Source organism: Phocoena sinus, chromosome 16, assembly GCF_008692025.1.
Source record: "Phocoena sinus isolate mPhoSin1 chromosome 16, mPhoSin1.pri, whole genome shotgun sequence".
NCBI lineage: Eukaryota > Metazoa > Chordata > Mammalia > Artiodactyla > Phocoenidae > Phocoena > Phocoena sinus.
In genome coordinates this window covers 84,173,888-84,188,941 of record NC_045778.1, presented here as the reverse complement: position 1 = coordinate 84,188,941, position 15,054 = coordinate 84,173,888, and the positions used below count along the sequence as shown (strand labels likewise).

The window sequence follows — 15,054 nt, the reverse complement described above, 5'->3', positions numbered from 1 at the left end:
AGGCGTGCGCGTGGGGGCGCCGGGCGTCCAAGTGGGAGCGCGCTGGGCCGCGCGGCTCCGTTGCCGGCCCCGCCCCGCCCCGGCCCGGCCACGCCCCCCGGCCCACCGCTGCCGCTCTGCTTTCAAGCCCCGCCCCGGCCGGGCTCGGTGACTGTACCCGCAACCCCGGCCATAGGCGCGAGCTGAGGCCGCGGACCGGCCCCTGCGAGGACCGAGGGGCGAACTTGTTTAGGGTGGGCAGGAGGAGAGGGTTGCGACCGGTCCCGGCCAGTGTGTGTGCAGAGTCTGCACCCGGGATGGAGAGTGAGCGTTCCGACAATGTCCTGCCGGGACCCCCTTCCACCCTGGCCAGCCGAGGGCCCGCCACCAGCTCCCTGATGACCCGAGGCACCCAGGGCCGCGGAGATTGAATGCAATCTCAAGTCCAGGCTCAGGCTGGACTCCGTCCGGAAAAGACGTTTCAGGCCAAAGCCGGACTCCTTGGAGTATTGCCCGGGCAGGGATCGGAACGCCAGGTCATGTGCTGGCCCTGGGACCGGACAGTGGAGACACCTCATTGTGAAACACCTCATTGTGAGGCTGCCCCAGGGCCAGCCCCGCGAAGCTTGATGTCAGGTGGGAGGTTGGAGAGACACGAGAGGGGATAGAAAGAGACCGAGAGAGACACACAGAGAAAGAGCTACCCAGGACCCAGGACGGACCGGAGAGGCAGACCAGGGCAGGAGAGGCCAGGCCTCCGGGCGGGTTCTGAGGAGGGGGGCGCGCAGGATAGAAGTCCAGGCTCAGACACAGCCAGTCAGGGAGAAGAAGTTCCCGCCGCGAGCCCTCGCGTCCCCTTGGAGGAGCTGGGGGCTGGTGGAAGAGGGCGAGCCCCTGGACTGCGCCCCAGCGGCCTCCGGCGTGGACGTGTGGCGTCTCAGGGAGTCCAGGGCCCGCGTCCCCCTCTCACTGGCCCCGATGCCCGCGCCTCTGCACTGCGGCCACTACCTGCTGTGGGCCGCGGGCCTGGGCCACGCTGGGCCTCTCTGGGAGACTTGCGGCAGCCTCTGGGCCGTCTCCGCCTGGCTCGCTGCGTCCCTCCTGGTGGCAGCTTGGCCCGCTGTGGGGCTCTCCTGCTCGCGGACCCTGGTGCACGCCTCCCCGCGCGTCCAGCTGCAGCGTCTTGTTCTCAAAGGCGTCCTCCAGGCAGCGGAAGACTCCGCCAAGCTTGGGCCGGCCCGGGCCTTCCTGTGCCCCGCATCCCCGGGCACGCGGGCAGAGCCTCTGCTGGCTCCTGCGGCCGCCGTGCTGCCACGGCGGGAGCCGGCGAGGGGCGGCGGTTCCTGGAGCCTCCCGTGGCGGGGTCTGCGAGTTCTCGTGGACTGGGCGGAGCCGGGCCTGGCGCCCCCCCACCAACCCCCCAGCCCTCCCCCCACCCCTCAGCCCGGCCTGGCATCCGCTCGGAGCTGGCGCTGTCCACGCAGGGAGTGCTGAACGCTCCGGATCTGGGCCGAGGGCGCGCGTTCTGTCCCAGCGAAGCTCCGCAGCTCGCCCCGCCCCCGGGGCAAACCGGGGTTCCGACCTCCCGCTCAACCCGCAGAAGGGCAGGCGGGGACCACGCACGGAAGAAACCACAGTTTTTCGGAACTCCAGCCACATTTCCAGGCCCTGTGGGCGATCTCACGTCAGGGAAGGAGGCTCTTACTCTGAAATATTTGGCAAGTCGGGAGGGCCAGGGCGGGGGAGGGGGGGAGGGAATGCGCCCACGGGAGCTGCTCCTGACTGCCCTTAAAAACAAGTTCAGGGCTTCCCTGGTGGCACAGTGGTTAAGAATCCGCCTGCCAATGCAGGGGACACGGGTTCGAGCAGGGGAACCGGGGACATGTGGTCTGGGAAGATCCCACATGCCGCCGAGCAGCTAAGCCCATGCGCTGAGCCTGTGCTCTAGAGCCCGCGAGCCACAACTACTGAAGCCCGCGTGCCTAGAACCCGTGCTCTGCAACAAGAGAAGCCACCGTAATGAGAAGCCCGCGTCACCGCAACGAAGAGTAGCCCCCGCTCGCCATAACTCGAGAAAACCCGCGTGCAGCAACGAAGACCCAATGCAGCCAAAATTAAAATTAATTAATTAATTTAAAAAATGTTCAAGGTTTGGGGTGAGACACAGTAGGAGGACTCTCAGCCCACCCAGAGTCATAGGGCGATGCTGTCACTCAGTCGAGCCCTGCAGGGACTGTTTTTTAAGGAAAAGACATCCCAACCCTTCCGTTCTGTTAGTGCAGCCGGAATTTCAAAGCGTAAGTTGGGACAGTGAGAGTCAGTGCGAGGACACTCCAGTACTGGCTGGCATAAGAACACCTGCAGAGCTAAATCATCACTTTCCCATCCCCTTGTCCCAGTCCCACCTTGGCTTTCCACTCCCCCAAAGAGATCAAACAGGCTTTGATCACCTGTGTGGGATCACTGTGACTAAAGTTTGTTATTCATTCACAGAAATTCTTTCCCCATTCTCAGTGGTTTGACTTTTCTTTTCTGGTTCTCATTTTGACAAACAGCTACAGGAGCAGTCCTCCCTGGTGGCTGACTTCAGCCAGATGCTGCCAGGACCTCTGATTTCAGAGCCTGTGCTCCAGAAGACTCCCCATGACTTAGGATGTGAGATGCCCGGCACCCCCTCCCTAGTGAGCAGAAGGCCCAAGTTCCCTTTTTAGTGTGGAAAGAGGCACTGTCTTTCAGAGCGTGGACACGGAACACAGAAGTGGCTAACACAGCCGATACGTCCAAACTTTAATACTTTGCGAGGAGGAGAACTTTGATATTCTGAGACTTAAAACAACCTTTTATTAAAAACTGTACAATAATTTACAAATGAGTAAAAATTCTCTGGTATATATCATAGGAATCACAATACAAAAATATGTGTAAAATTTTGTAGTTGATCACCACACAGACCTATTTTAGGCCTCTGAATGCTGTTTAGCGTTGAACAGAGTTATCAGGTGTTCAGAGTGTGCTTACTGAGCAATTGCTTCAGGGGACACAAATACTGCCTGGCGCATTGCTGTGAGAAAACAAGTCCTCATTCGTTTCTGCATAAATTTACAATAAAGCTTTTTAAAAATATACAGTAAACAAATATATGACTTGATACATAATTTACACCTTGATTTTCCTGAGCCTAAACGTACTGAGCCTAATCCATTACTCTGTTAAAACACACAATCCATCTAAAGGTCCATGATGCAGTAATGGTCAGTGTAGATTAATGTCACAGCGCCTCCAAACCCACTCCTGGCACGCCCTCCTTCCTGACTGCCAGAGTTGGTGTTCACAGCCCTGTAAGGCACTCGGGGCATCCTGAAGGCTACAGGTTCCTCGAGGGCAGAGCCCTTTAAGGAAGAGCCACGGTCCTTCAGCGACTGGAGCTCTAGACCATGGAAGCGAGGTACACACATCCGTGTCAACAAGGAAAGCTGAAATTTACATGGATTTGTAGTTTAGACAAGTGAAAACATTTGTGTTTTTCTGGGTACCGTGCACACAGTGATTATGGCGATAACTGTTACGCTGTATACGTGTCCACGTCCCGTTTGCACAGTAAACACTTCTGTGCTTCAGCCTTTCAGGGTCCTCCCCCTTGCTGCATTAGGGAGTGGCACACTCACACACACGCGTCCCCTGTTTGAAGAGCTAGCGGTAAGAGATTCCCGATACTCGCAGGGAGTTCAGTCCAGCCCACTGGCTTTCCAGCAAGGTACACTCTAGAATTTAGAAAGCGCATGTTATCATGAAATACTTGAATTCTTCAGATGCTCATTGGACCAGCAGGAATCAGTGACAAAGGCTCACGTTTGCCCCTTTCTCTCTCTTCTTCTTCTTCTTCTTTTTTTTTTTTTTTTTTTTGGTACGCGGGCCTCTCAGTGCTGTGGCCTCTCCCGTTGCGGAGCACAGGCTCCGGACGCGCAGGCTCAGCGGCCATGGCTCACGGGCCCAGCCGCTCCGCGGCACGTGGGATCTTCCCGGATCGGGGCACGAACCCGTGTCCCCTGCATCGGCAGGCGGACTCTCAACCACTGCGCCACCAGGGAAGCCCTTCTTCTTCTTTTTTGTTTTGCAAAAGCCCAATCCTGAAATGCTGGATTTTGTAATCAGATGAAAAGAAGGTGCCTATGATACATGAATAAGAACAATATCTGAAGAGAAGAATTGGCGTTGCTACTGAGTGTGTGCTTTCCTGAATGCCCCAAATGCAGTTTGGTACGTGAAGCATTATTTCAAACATGCACTGAGCCACTTTCCCTTTCCAGTGCACATCCTTTCTACATACAGACAGTAACAACTTCCTAGGGACTGGTACATATTCACATGCTTCTCTTTCCTGTAGACTTTGCCTTCTTTTAAAAATTACAAAGCTGTGCTTAAGAGTGTCTGGGGTGTGGGGTTGCATATGAAGAACTCCAGACATATGTATGACACGCAAAATCATGATGACCCAGATAAACTCGAGGGGTGTGAATCTGCGTTTCATACGCACATTCTGGGATCTGAAATGGCCAACCTGCATAGCTGCTGTCCCCGCACAGGTACACATGGGGCGGGCAGGCCCACAGGGAGTGCTTGGAGCTGCGGAGTGCTTCTGCGTGCTTCCATCCTACAGTCCATGAGGCTTCAATCTGGGAGTTCATCCATAGCTCCAAGGCGGCTTTTGTTAACACAAGACTATTGTCTGCCGTTTGGTTCTGAGTACGACAAATGTGCCAAGACAATGCCGTCATTAGACCAAAACCAAAGTATGCAGGAAGGACTCAGCCAGATTTCGGACTTGAGACACAAACCCTGACTCCAAGCTCAGCTGGAGAAGCCGTGAACTGGCCCCGTTTTTTGTTCAAGTGACTAAGTGACTGTGGCTTTAATGACAATAGAAAGGATGTGTCCTTCTTGGACAAGTGTTGATTAACAATGCATTGCCCAGCGGAAAACCTGCACCCTCTAGAGAAAAAAGCACGTCTGTCTGATCCCATAAGCTTCCTCCCAGTTCATCCTGGTCTGGCTGCCACCGTCGTCTGCACCGTAGTTGAACGTTTCTTCCGACACAAATATAAAGTGAACCTAACACTTCCAGACAACATAGGCGCACCTCCCTCCAGCCACTGGGCGATGCAGTTTGTTTCTTTTATACAATGCTGTCCGTTGCAGTCTCATCTGGCTGCACTCTCGTTACGCAGCAGGTCAACTTCTAGGTGCCTCAGAGAGCCCAGTCCTGTGCACCGTCTTCTGATAGAGCACACGTGTGTGCTCACACACAGACTCATGCGTGCACACACACACGCACACGTACCCCTTGCAAATTCAGCACTGACAGCACAACCTTAGGCCCCCGAGGGTGCGAGGTCGACAGATGCACCACCTCCAAGCCGTGAGTCGGGCTGCGTCCAAAGGCGGGCAGAGTCCCCCGGGCTTGGACCAGGATGCTCGGCAGGAGTGGAAATCACGCTTCAAATAGGCTTCAGCGACGTGCTGCTTCTCGTCTGCAAAAGAGTGAAGACAAATGCTTTCCGTTAGTGTGAAACGGGGACTCCCGGCGGGGAAGGTCTGGAGAAATGACCAGGCGCTGGCTCTGTAGGTGGACATCCGGTTGTGGTGGCTCCAGCCCAGGATGGCGCCACACTTGAGCCTCTGCCTGGGAGATGCAAACGGCTCTTCCCAGGAGATGCGAGGCCACGAAGACGAGTCCCCGTGCCCCATGAGACCATGTGCAGAAGCGACCTCAGTGCCCCCTCCCACCTGTGGGAGAGCGCTCACGTTTCCACCCAGTTTTCATTTCTTCTTAGTACTTAGAAAGTGGGCCTCTGCTAGGTACTAATTCTTCCTTTTCACCTTTTACATCTTTAATATTTAGAAGTTAAGAAGGAGCTTCCCAGGTTCTTTCTAACATGGAGGGCGGCCCCCGGAGCAGCTGCTGGAGCAGCAGCATCGGTGGGTGAGAGGCGAGGGGGAGGGGGAGGGGAGGGGAGGGGAAGGGGGGAGGGGCGGGGTGGTGGAGCGCACCACCTGGGGTCACAGACATTAGAAACTCCACAGAGTTTTTTTGGTTTTTAACTTTAAAACTAACTTCTCAGTCACAGGACGCTCCACTAAGTAGAATGAACGCTAAACGCGTTAGAATCGCACGTGTGCTTACTTTACCGCATATCGCACACAACATGGTTGAAATCTGCTGCGTTAAACTTACACTGTTCCTTAGGCCTGCGATCTGATCCATCTCTAAATAGGTTCTAGTCAATTCATCCATTTCTAGTGTGTTAGAAAGGACCACTTTGCAGATGGAAAAGCTGAAGCCTGGAGATTACAAGGGGTTTCCCGAGCTCGCAGTTCAAGGCTGGCCAGAGCCAGGGCCCTGACCACCTGCTCACCTCCCTCCACGCATGTCACTGCCTTCCTGAGCTAAGGTGATAACTGTCTGGGCTACAGGCTGCACACACGCAAACACAGAACAAGAATCTTGGCGAAAATAAGGTGCAGAATTCAAAACAGTCACTCCCCAGTTTGAAGGGACAAGGTGACAACATTTGGCTGCCTGAGGTCACTTGATCCCCTCCTGAGCCAGTCCTACCCTACTTTGCTAACGTTCACCACCACTGTGCCCAGGACGGATGGCTTTCTGCTTTCTCTGGGACTGCAGCACTACACACGCACACACACATACACACGCACACACACAGACACACGCACACACGCACCAAGGCATGCTTCTGCTTCCAGGCTTCCAGACCTCTCAAGTCCCTACAGGCCCCTCGGTCCCATGTCCTCCGATATGGTGTCCTCCACCCCTCCCTTTTTGGCCGCTGGCCCAACTTCCTGACCATCCCCCAAGTCAGCCCAAGATCTCACCACGTTGAAGCCATGCGAGACCCAGGACAGGTGAGTGTGGGGTCATCTGGTGGGTCTGCCCTTGGTCCCCTGGCCCTGGGGGGCTCCTCATTCAAGAGTGCCTCGGGCAGAAGCTGAGCTGCAGTCTGCACAGGGGCCTGCCTGCCAGGTTGGCCCTTGATTGGCATCTGGAAACCTGGCCTTTGAAACTCTCCTGGAGAGAAGAGGTTGTGCTCGTGGTCTGGCCTAGACTGTTTGTACAAATGATGTGATTTACGGCAAACACCAGCCTCCTTCTGAGGGCCGGCATTCTAACGGGCAGGCGGTGCCCAAATGGGTAGCCCAAGTACCAACCCTGAGCTCCGAGTCTCCAATGGACACCCCCGGCTCCCCGGCAGAGACAGCGCACACACACAGCTGCGTTTTCAGGCTGGGGAGGGTGTGCTCTGTGTGGCCTCCACAGGTGGGAGGAAGTGTAGGGAATCTGCTCCTGGGTCCCTCCAGCCTCCTCCCGTGTCTTCTGCCCTTACAGAGCCAGCTGCCTACCTTGATGACATCACTGCAATAGATCCGAGCCGTGGCACCACTCTGTACTGAGTCCTGAGAATCCTGGTGGGCCACTGAGCCTGCGGGTGGTCTTGGGGACCTGGGAGCACCTCACTTCCACTCTTTTCTGGAAACTCAGGAGGCCGTGAGGCTGCAGAATGGGAGGACATGGCCTTTGGCCTTCGTGAGCACGTCGGTCCACTTACTGGGTCGTCATTTATCTGACTGTGAATTAGTGGCCAGGCACGACCTGAGTGTGTACTGGGGTCCACACAGAGGATTCCACAGTGAGCGAGCTGGGCACGTCCCTGCGTGTGCAGCGCTTCACAGAGAGGCGGGAGGACAGTGCGCTGATGGAGACGAGGATGCACGTTGTGTGGGAGGAGGGACGCAGGGCGTGGAGGGAATCATGGCACGTGGTGGTGCTCCCAGCCCAGGGGGGCGGAGTCTGCTGGACTACTGCCTGGTGAGGGGTGATGTCTCGATAGCGGTGGGCACCGCGGACCGCACCCTTACCTTCCTTCTGGAGGGAGAGGTTACGTGATTTTATGTCGGGCTGCGCTGAGGGTGGGAGATGAGGTATAAAGGACAGGAGGACGTTGATAAACAACGTCACTAAGTGGGTTCGTTTCATAGCTACCAACATGGACAGACGAGGGACAAGAGGACAGGAGGGCATCTGGCCAGACCACGCCCAGCTGGCAGCAGGGCTATTTTTACATTGGTGCCCAGCCCAATAGGCACAGAGATGTCAGAACCTCGCTCAGAGCTGCAGAAGCAGAACTCTCACAGTAACACCCGTCGGTAACAGACGCAAATGCATTCGTACATACGGACTAGGAAACAACACTCTGATTTATGTCAAAACAGAGTCCAAGTAACCGGCCCCGCCGCCTGTGTTCGTGCTGGGGAGTCCCACTGGGACCTCAGCTGTTGGGAAACATGAAGCTGTTGGTAGGGATGACCAGCGCCTTCCTGGGGTCAGAACCAACTACACTGAGCACCGTGGGAAAGCCCAAGGGGCCTCGTGGGGTTTCCAGAAACACACACAAGACAAGTGAACCCAGGTCCGCACACTGAACCCAGAGGTCCAGGCGGGCAAGAGCCCAACTCCACAGGCACTTGGCAGGGGTAGGGCTCTGCAGCCCAGATCTTTGCTCTCTGCCCCCAAACACACCCCCACTCCAGGCCCCAGCCCCTCAGAAGTAACCCACACAAATCCATGTATGATCAGCCTATGGGACAGCGGAGGGTGGGCTAAAACCAGAACCTCTCCACGTGAGAACTACTATTCTGGGAAGTCGTAGACAAACATTTTCAAACCCAACAGAAACAGATGGCGACAACAAACTCGTTTGGGGCCAAGGTCTTCTTTCCCCAAAGCTCTGACTTGGGGGAAATATCAAGAAATAGATGGTCTTGGGGACTTCCCTGGTGGTCCAGTGGTAAAGAATCCACCTTCTAATTCAGGAGATGCGGGTTCGATCCCTGGTCGGGGAACTAAGATCCCACGTACCACGGGAACTAAGTCTGCGCGCCACACCTAGAGAGCGTGTGTGCCGCGAACTACAGAGCCCGTGTGGTCCACGTACCACAACTAGAGAAGAGAAAACTGGCACGCCGCAACTAGAAAGAAGCACGTGCGCCACGACGAAAGATCCCACGTGCCACAACAAAGATCCCGTGTGCCGCAACTAAGGCCTGATGCAGCCAAATAAATAAATAGATAGATAAATAAATAAATAAAATATTTTTTAGAAAACTTACAAGAAACGAAATAGGTGGTCTCGCCCAGACCCAGCTCAGCTGCCTTCTCACCCCTTCTGCCCCCATCAGCTCTCCACAGGGCCTTTCCATCAGTCCCACAGACGGCGACAGTACTGCTGTCAGTCTCCCAACCCTGGGCCATTTACGAGGTCCTTCTCCCAGCCCCCCACAGAGGAGAGCCCACTGCGGGAGGCCCGCTCTGCTCCAGGGCGGTCCACGCTCACGCCGCGCTCTGCTCAGGGGCTCCTCCTGGTTTTGACTCTGCAGCTGCCTAGTGGACATACAGTAAAGGCGGCAGCCTGTTTACGGAGATGGTCACACACGGGTGTGTTGCCCCAGCACTCTTGAAAGTTGCGATGGTTCACGTTATGTGTCAACTTGACCGGGCCAGGTTTGCCCAGGCGTTCACCAAACTTTATCCTGTGTGCTTGGTTGTGGGGGGGAGGGAGATTGAGGGTGTTTCTGGATGAGAGTAGCATTGAATGGTCAGGTGAGTAAAGCCCATGGCCCTCCCCAGTGCAGGTGCGCCTTGTCCAATCAGCTGAAGGCCCGACTAGAACAAAACTGCTGAGGAAGAGGGCAACCCTCTGCCTGACTGCTGAGCGGGGACAGGGGTCCTCTCCTGCCCTCAGACTTGGACGGACACATGGGCTCTGCTGGGGCTCCCGCTTGACGACCACAGATCTTGGGGCTTCTCAGCTTCCATAGATGTACGAGTCAATTTGTTACAGTAATTCCCTCTGTCTATACGGACAGGCCGATGGAGAGAGATATGACAGATGGATAGACATGAGCCAGCCTACTGGTTCTGTTTCTCTGGGGAACTCAACTCTACAAATGCATTACCTGGTTAGCCACCCAACCTCAGGGGGTGACCCCTTTTCAAAGCAGGAGGCCCAGGTGGACACAGGTCAGCTCACCCGTCGTGGCCACGTGGCTAAGAGAGTGCAGAGGGAGGACCCAAGCCCCGACCCGTGTGACCCCGGAGCTGCCCTTCCCACCTTGCTGCCGCCGAGTTTCCTGAGTGGCAGCCACGGCCCCTCCCACGTCTCACACGAGCAACCTGACAAAAGACCACAGATGCCGTGAGATGGGCTCCGAGGCCTGAAAAGCCCAGGGTGTATCCGAGGGTCACTTGAAGAAAATTCAAACTGAGGAGAAACATGAGTTGCAGCCAGGAAGCAGCGCGGTGTCCTCACAGCCTGAACTCCGGGGGAGGTTAAAGGCACCTGTGGGGTGCAAGTCGGGTCCCAGGACCCTCGGCACCTCCCGGGCTTGTCAGAGACGTGGGCCCTGGGCCACGCCGCCCCGCGGAACCAGGCACTTGGGGGCTGGGCCGTGGTCTCGGTTTAATAAGCCTCCAGGTGACCCGGGGTTACGCCAGTTTGAAGGCCATTTCCATGAAACTGTATTCCTGAGTCTCCCCAAACCTCTTCCCTTAACGGCCATTGTACAGAATAACTACATGAGCCTAACGGTCTGTTTGCTGCGTTTTCTACCCAGTAATTTGGGGATTAGAGACCTGAGTTCTGCCTCAGCTGGGGCGGACAATCCAGGGCCACAGGGAGCCCTCTGGGTGCTGCCCACCTCCTCCACAGGGCCTGGGATGTTTGCTGGTGGGACCCGCCGGCCTTGACCCCTTCGGGCACTCCCACCTCGCTGGGCATCAAGGGTGCCTGTGTGCACAGGCTCGCAGTCTGACCTTGGCCTGAGATCAGCTTGGTGGTGGAGCAGACCCGGGGTGTGCGTCCGAAGACCCATCCCTGCCCAGCACTAAGGTCACGGCGCCCCAGAGTCCGCACCAGCCTCCTGAGACTCAGGGTCCCTCCCTGCCCAGCTCAGCTGCAGGGGTGCACAGGGCGTGAGAGCCCAGGGTGATCCAGGCGCACCTCTGTCTGCAGGGTGAACTCAGTCACAAAATGCACCTGTCTCTCCCTGCAGGCAGCTCCCTGCAAAGCTGTATTTGCTTTGACTCTGTGCGTCTTTTCATCTGTGAAATTCTCGGCCATCCGCCGGCCAGACGCCAGCCTCCTGACCCAGAGCTGCCTCTCTGGGCCCAGCGGGAAAGGCCAGCGGGAGGCAGGCTCCTGAGTGACCTCACGAAGCTCCCAAAGGCCCCACCTGCGCCCCTCCCTCCACCCCCAGACTGCGCGTCCGACGGAGCCCCCCGCTCTGGAGACGTAACTCTGAGTTAGTTATAGCCATCTCCTCTCATGGGAAGTGAGGCCCCCGGCCTCCAGGCCCCACCTCTCAGGACCCCCAAGACCTCGGCTCCCTGGAGTGCCAGGGCAGGTGAAGTTAGGGCGTCACGGAGCGCGTTAGGCGATGGCCTGGGGAGTAGAGGGGCCCAGGCTTCCGTGAGTTCTGCCCAAAGCTGCTTGCCGGGAGCTCCGGCGAACTCTGTTCTGTCCCCTCCTCCAGGGAACCAGAGAACCAGCCGAGCTGGCAGGGAAGGGGTCCCCCTGCGGCAGGAGGTACCTGGAGCAGACCCAGCCGAGACCCACCCAGGAGGGAACGGGGGGTGAGCACAGGAGACGGGGACCGTGGGAGCCAGGGGAGGGAAGCCAGCCTGGAGAGAGGAGGGGTCGGGCTGCCGGGGGGAACGCACCTCTGCCGGGGACAGCGTGACACGGGCACGGGGCCAGGGGGCTCGGTCCGCGGACTGGATCCCTGGACCCCCAGCCCGCACTGGCTGTGCCTGGGGGCGCTGTCTGGTCCCAGGTCCACCGTGGCCGCCCCGTGCGGGGGCTCCTGCCCTCCCGCCGCCCGCTCGTCTCTGGCCTCCTTCCCCCCGCCCCGACTGAGCAGCCCACAGGGAGCCCCGTGGCCCCGCACATCAGCGGCCCCTGGCACCTCCTGCAGGGAAGGCAGCTCCCGGCAGCTTCGGGGCCATGCGTGCTAGGCCCGCGGCCCAGAGCGTGGACAGGGTGTGGCGGCCGGGCACCGCCACAGGCTGGGCCCCGGCCGGCCAGGTGGCGGGCACACCACTGGGCTCTTAGTGGCGCACAAGGCGGCGGCCCTGGGGCTCTGGAAGGCAGGGTGGCGCCAAGCGCAGGGTGACAGGCATCGCGCATCAGAGCCCCGGGGCTGGGCTCCCCTGTTCGCGGTTGCTCAGCCTGGTGAGGGGCCTGTCCTCCACTCCCATGGCCTCACACGCCCCTGCCCCTGGGTACCAGGAGGACCATTCCGGTGAGGGGGTCAGGGTGGGGTGGGGGAGGAATTCCAGCAGGAGGCAGGGGGGGAAGCTTCTGGTGCTGTGCCCACGGTGCAGGACCGGCCGAGGCAGGCACTGAGTGGGTTCCGCACCTTCCAACCGTCTGAGCACCCAGGACCCCACCTCGTCCGCATCGGCCCAGGCTCCCAGGGCACGGCCCCCGGGGGATGGCCAGGAAGGTCCACAGAAGCCAGCTCAGTCCTTTCCTCCTGGAGACAAGGGCGACTTGTTCGTGTTCACGTGCTGTATGCACACCCGTCTCCCTGGCTGGTGTGGGTGCAGGATCAGCTGCCCAGGCTCCCAGGCCTGCACCTGACCACACGTGCCCACCACACGCGCAGACCCGCACGTGGGTGGGAGCACACCCTTTCTGTCTTCTTTCCGTTGGTTCTTGTTTTGTTTCCTGCCTGGGTTACTAGGAGCTGCTCTCACAGCCCTACAAGGGGGCGTCCAGCTCTCTTTTCTGTCACCGACTTCTCTAATAATGGCATCTCTTATTAATGGCCTCGTGGTCATGCTAGTGAAAAGACGCATCGTTGCTTTAACGAAGATGGTGACATTACAGAGCGCTAGACAGCTGGCCGCAGGCCATGAGCTGTCCCTGGACAGGCACAAACCGGGGGAGGGGAAACCGTCCGCCTCCAGCCAGTTATCCCACTTCTGTCTGAGACCCTGTGCAAAGCTCTCAGTAACGACCGGCTTTTGCCATAAGGTAAACACAGAATTCTAAACAAAGAGCAAAAAAAAAAAAAAAGCAATGCTCCAAAGCCAACAGGAGCTGGAGGAGTTTGTCAGTATCTCCTGAGGTCCAGGGCTTGTGTTTGGATGACCCCTGATGACCCCTAGGCGGACACCCAGAAGAAACTCCTGCACCAGCACATCCACAGACTTTACGAGAATGACCGTGAAGCATCGTCCACAACAGCAAAACGCAAACGTCCACTGGAGGTGTGGTGAAGTTCTGTGACAGAGCCCCAGACAGGGGTGAGCGGACACACAGGTCACAGGACGGGCGAGTCTAAGCACGGTGATATTAAGTGCACAGTGTGTCCCAAAGACACGGACAGTATGACACCTCTTCCAAGAACTTAAAACACAGTGACAATTGTACCTTTTAGAAACATACGCGTCTGCCACAAAGCTCTGCACAGGGCGGTTGCCCCGGGGCCCAGAAGACAGTTACTTCCTGGAGGAGGGGCGGGTGATAGTGCCGGGTCATAGGGTTAGAAGAAGTCAGCATAGCCAGGAAACAAGATGAGCACGTGGGCCATTCCCAGACCAGTGGCAGGAATGAGCCAGTGTCAGGATGAATGCAATTCTGTGCACCAAGGAGCAAAGAGGAAGAAAGCCCTGTGATGAGGGGCTGCGAGGGGCAGCAGTGGCCCTTCAGGCAGCATGGCCACCATGTTCCGTGCACTGGCTTGTCGCCTGCCATCAGACAAGCACGTGTCTGACCTCAGCCCCGAGCCCCCCTCATCCCGCTTGGGGCTGGAGCCCAGGCTGACGAAGCCGCCCTGACAGGGCCCCTCAGTGCCTGGGTCTGGGGGCTCCACCACCCGTCCCTCCTCCCAAAATGGAGAGGCAGCGCTCGTCCCCCACAACCCCCACCTGCCAGCACGACCGGCCCCGCGAACTGCTGTTCACATCTGGGTGAACCTTCTACGAGGATCAAAAACACCTTACCTTTTATTCCTCTGCTTAAACATAAAACAAAATACACAAATTAAAAAGACAATTTCATTAGGTTATGCAAAATATTACGGATATTTCTTTAATGCAGGTTCCCCTTCCACGTGCGCACGATGCTCGTGAACTGTGGACGTGTTCTGGGCAAGAGCAGCTCATCCCTGAGTTTCCAAACGGCAACAGCGTCATCTCTGGCCGCCTGGCCTCAGCGCAGCGCGCGCAGTCTGAGACCAGGCTCAGAGAGGAGAGGCGGCTCGTCGGTGTTCAGTGCCTGCTCCGCCCAGAGCTGTAAATCTCAGCGGCTGACAGTTAATCTCACGCGTCTTGGGCTTCCAGGCCCCGAGCTGGGCAGGCGAGGTCCTTGGAGACCCAGCCCTACCCCCAGGACCCAGTGGGGACCAGGCGTGCCGTGCGTGGAGGACGCCAGCAAACAGCAGCTCTGTCCCCCTGCCTCCTGGTATGCGGTGACTCAGAGTCCAGGAGGACGCTCCAGTCAGGATAGCGCTGACCACAGAGCGAGACTCGATCCAGCCAAGCAGCAGGCATTTTAATCAAAAAGAGGAAGACTTCTTTACGATGGGGGTGGGAGGAGACAAGGGCTGGACAGCCACGTGCAAAAAAAAGTGTGCTTCAACCAAAACTGCACCGAATGCAAAAATGAACTAAAAATGGATCGTGCGTATAAATGGAAGACATGACGTCACACAGTTCCAGAGGGAAACATGGGAGAGAATATTTGTGACTTTGAGTCAGTTTTCTTAGGTCCAATACCATAAAACCTATTTTTTTTTAAGTTGGTAAGTTAGATTTTATCAAAGTTTAGGAACTTATCTTCAAAAGATACCCTTAAGAGAACAAAAAGATAAAAGAGAAAATACTTTTGCACCAACAAACGTGTATGTCTGGAATGTATAAAGGAGTCTTAAAACTCAATGACAAGAAAGCAAAAATCAAATTAAAAAAATGGGCGAACAATTTCAAGACACTTTACC

At 57.0% G+C, this 15,054-nt stretch overlaps 1 protein-coding gene across 1 annotated transcript in view; it reads right to left on the bottom strand.

The window, feature by feature from the left end:
• Positions 1-5,291: 5,291 nt before the first annotated feature.
• JAKMIP3 (Janus kinase and microtubule interacting protein 3) overlaps positions 5,292-15,054 on the bottom strand; it is a 106,517-nt gene continuing 96,754 nt past the window's right edge. Inside the window, exon 24 of the mRNA XM_032608378.1 lies at positions 5,292-5,507. The gene's annotated coding sequence lies outside the window, so the exon portion shown is untranslated. The remainder of the gene's footprint in view (positions 5,508-15,054) is intronic.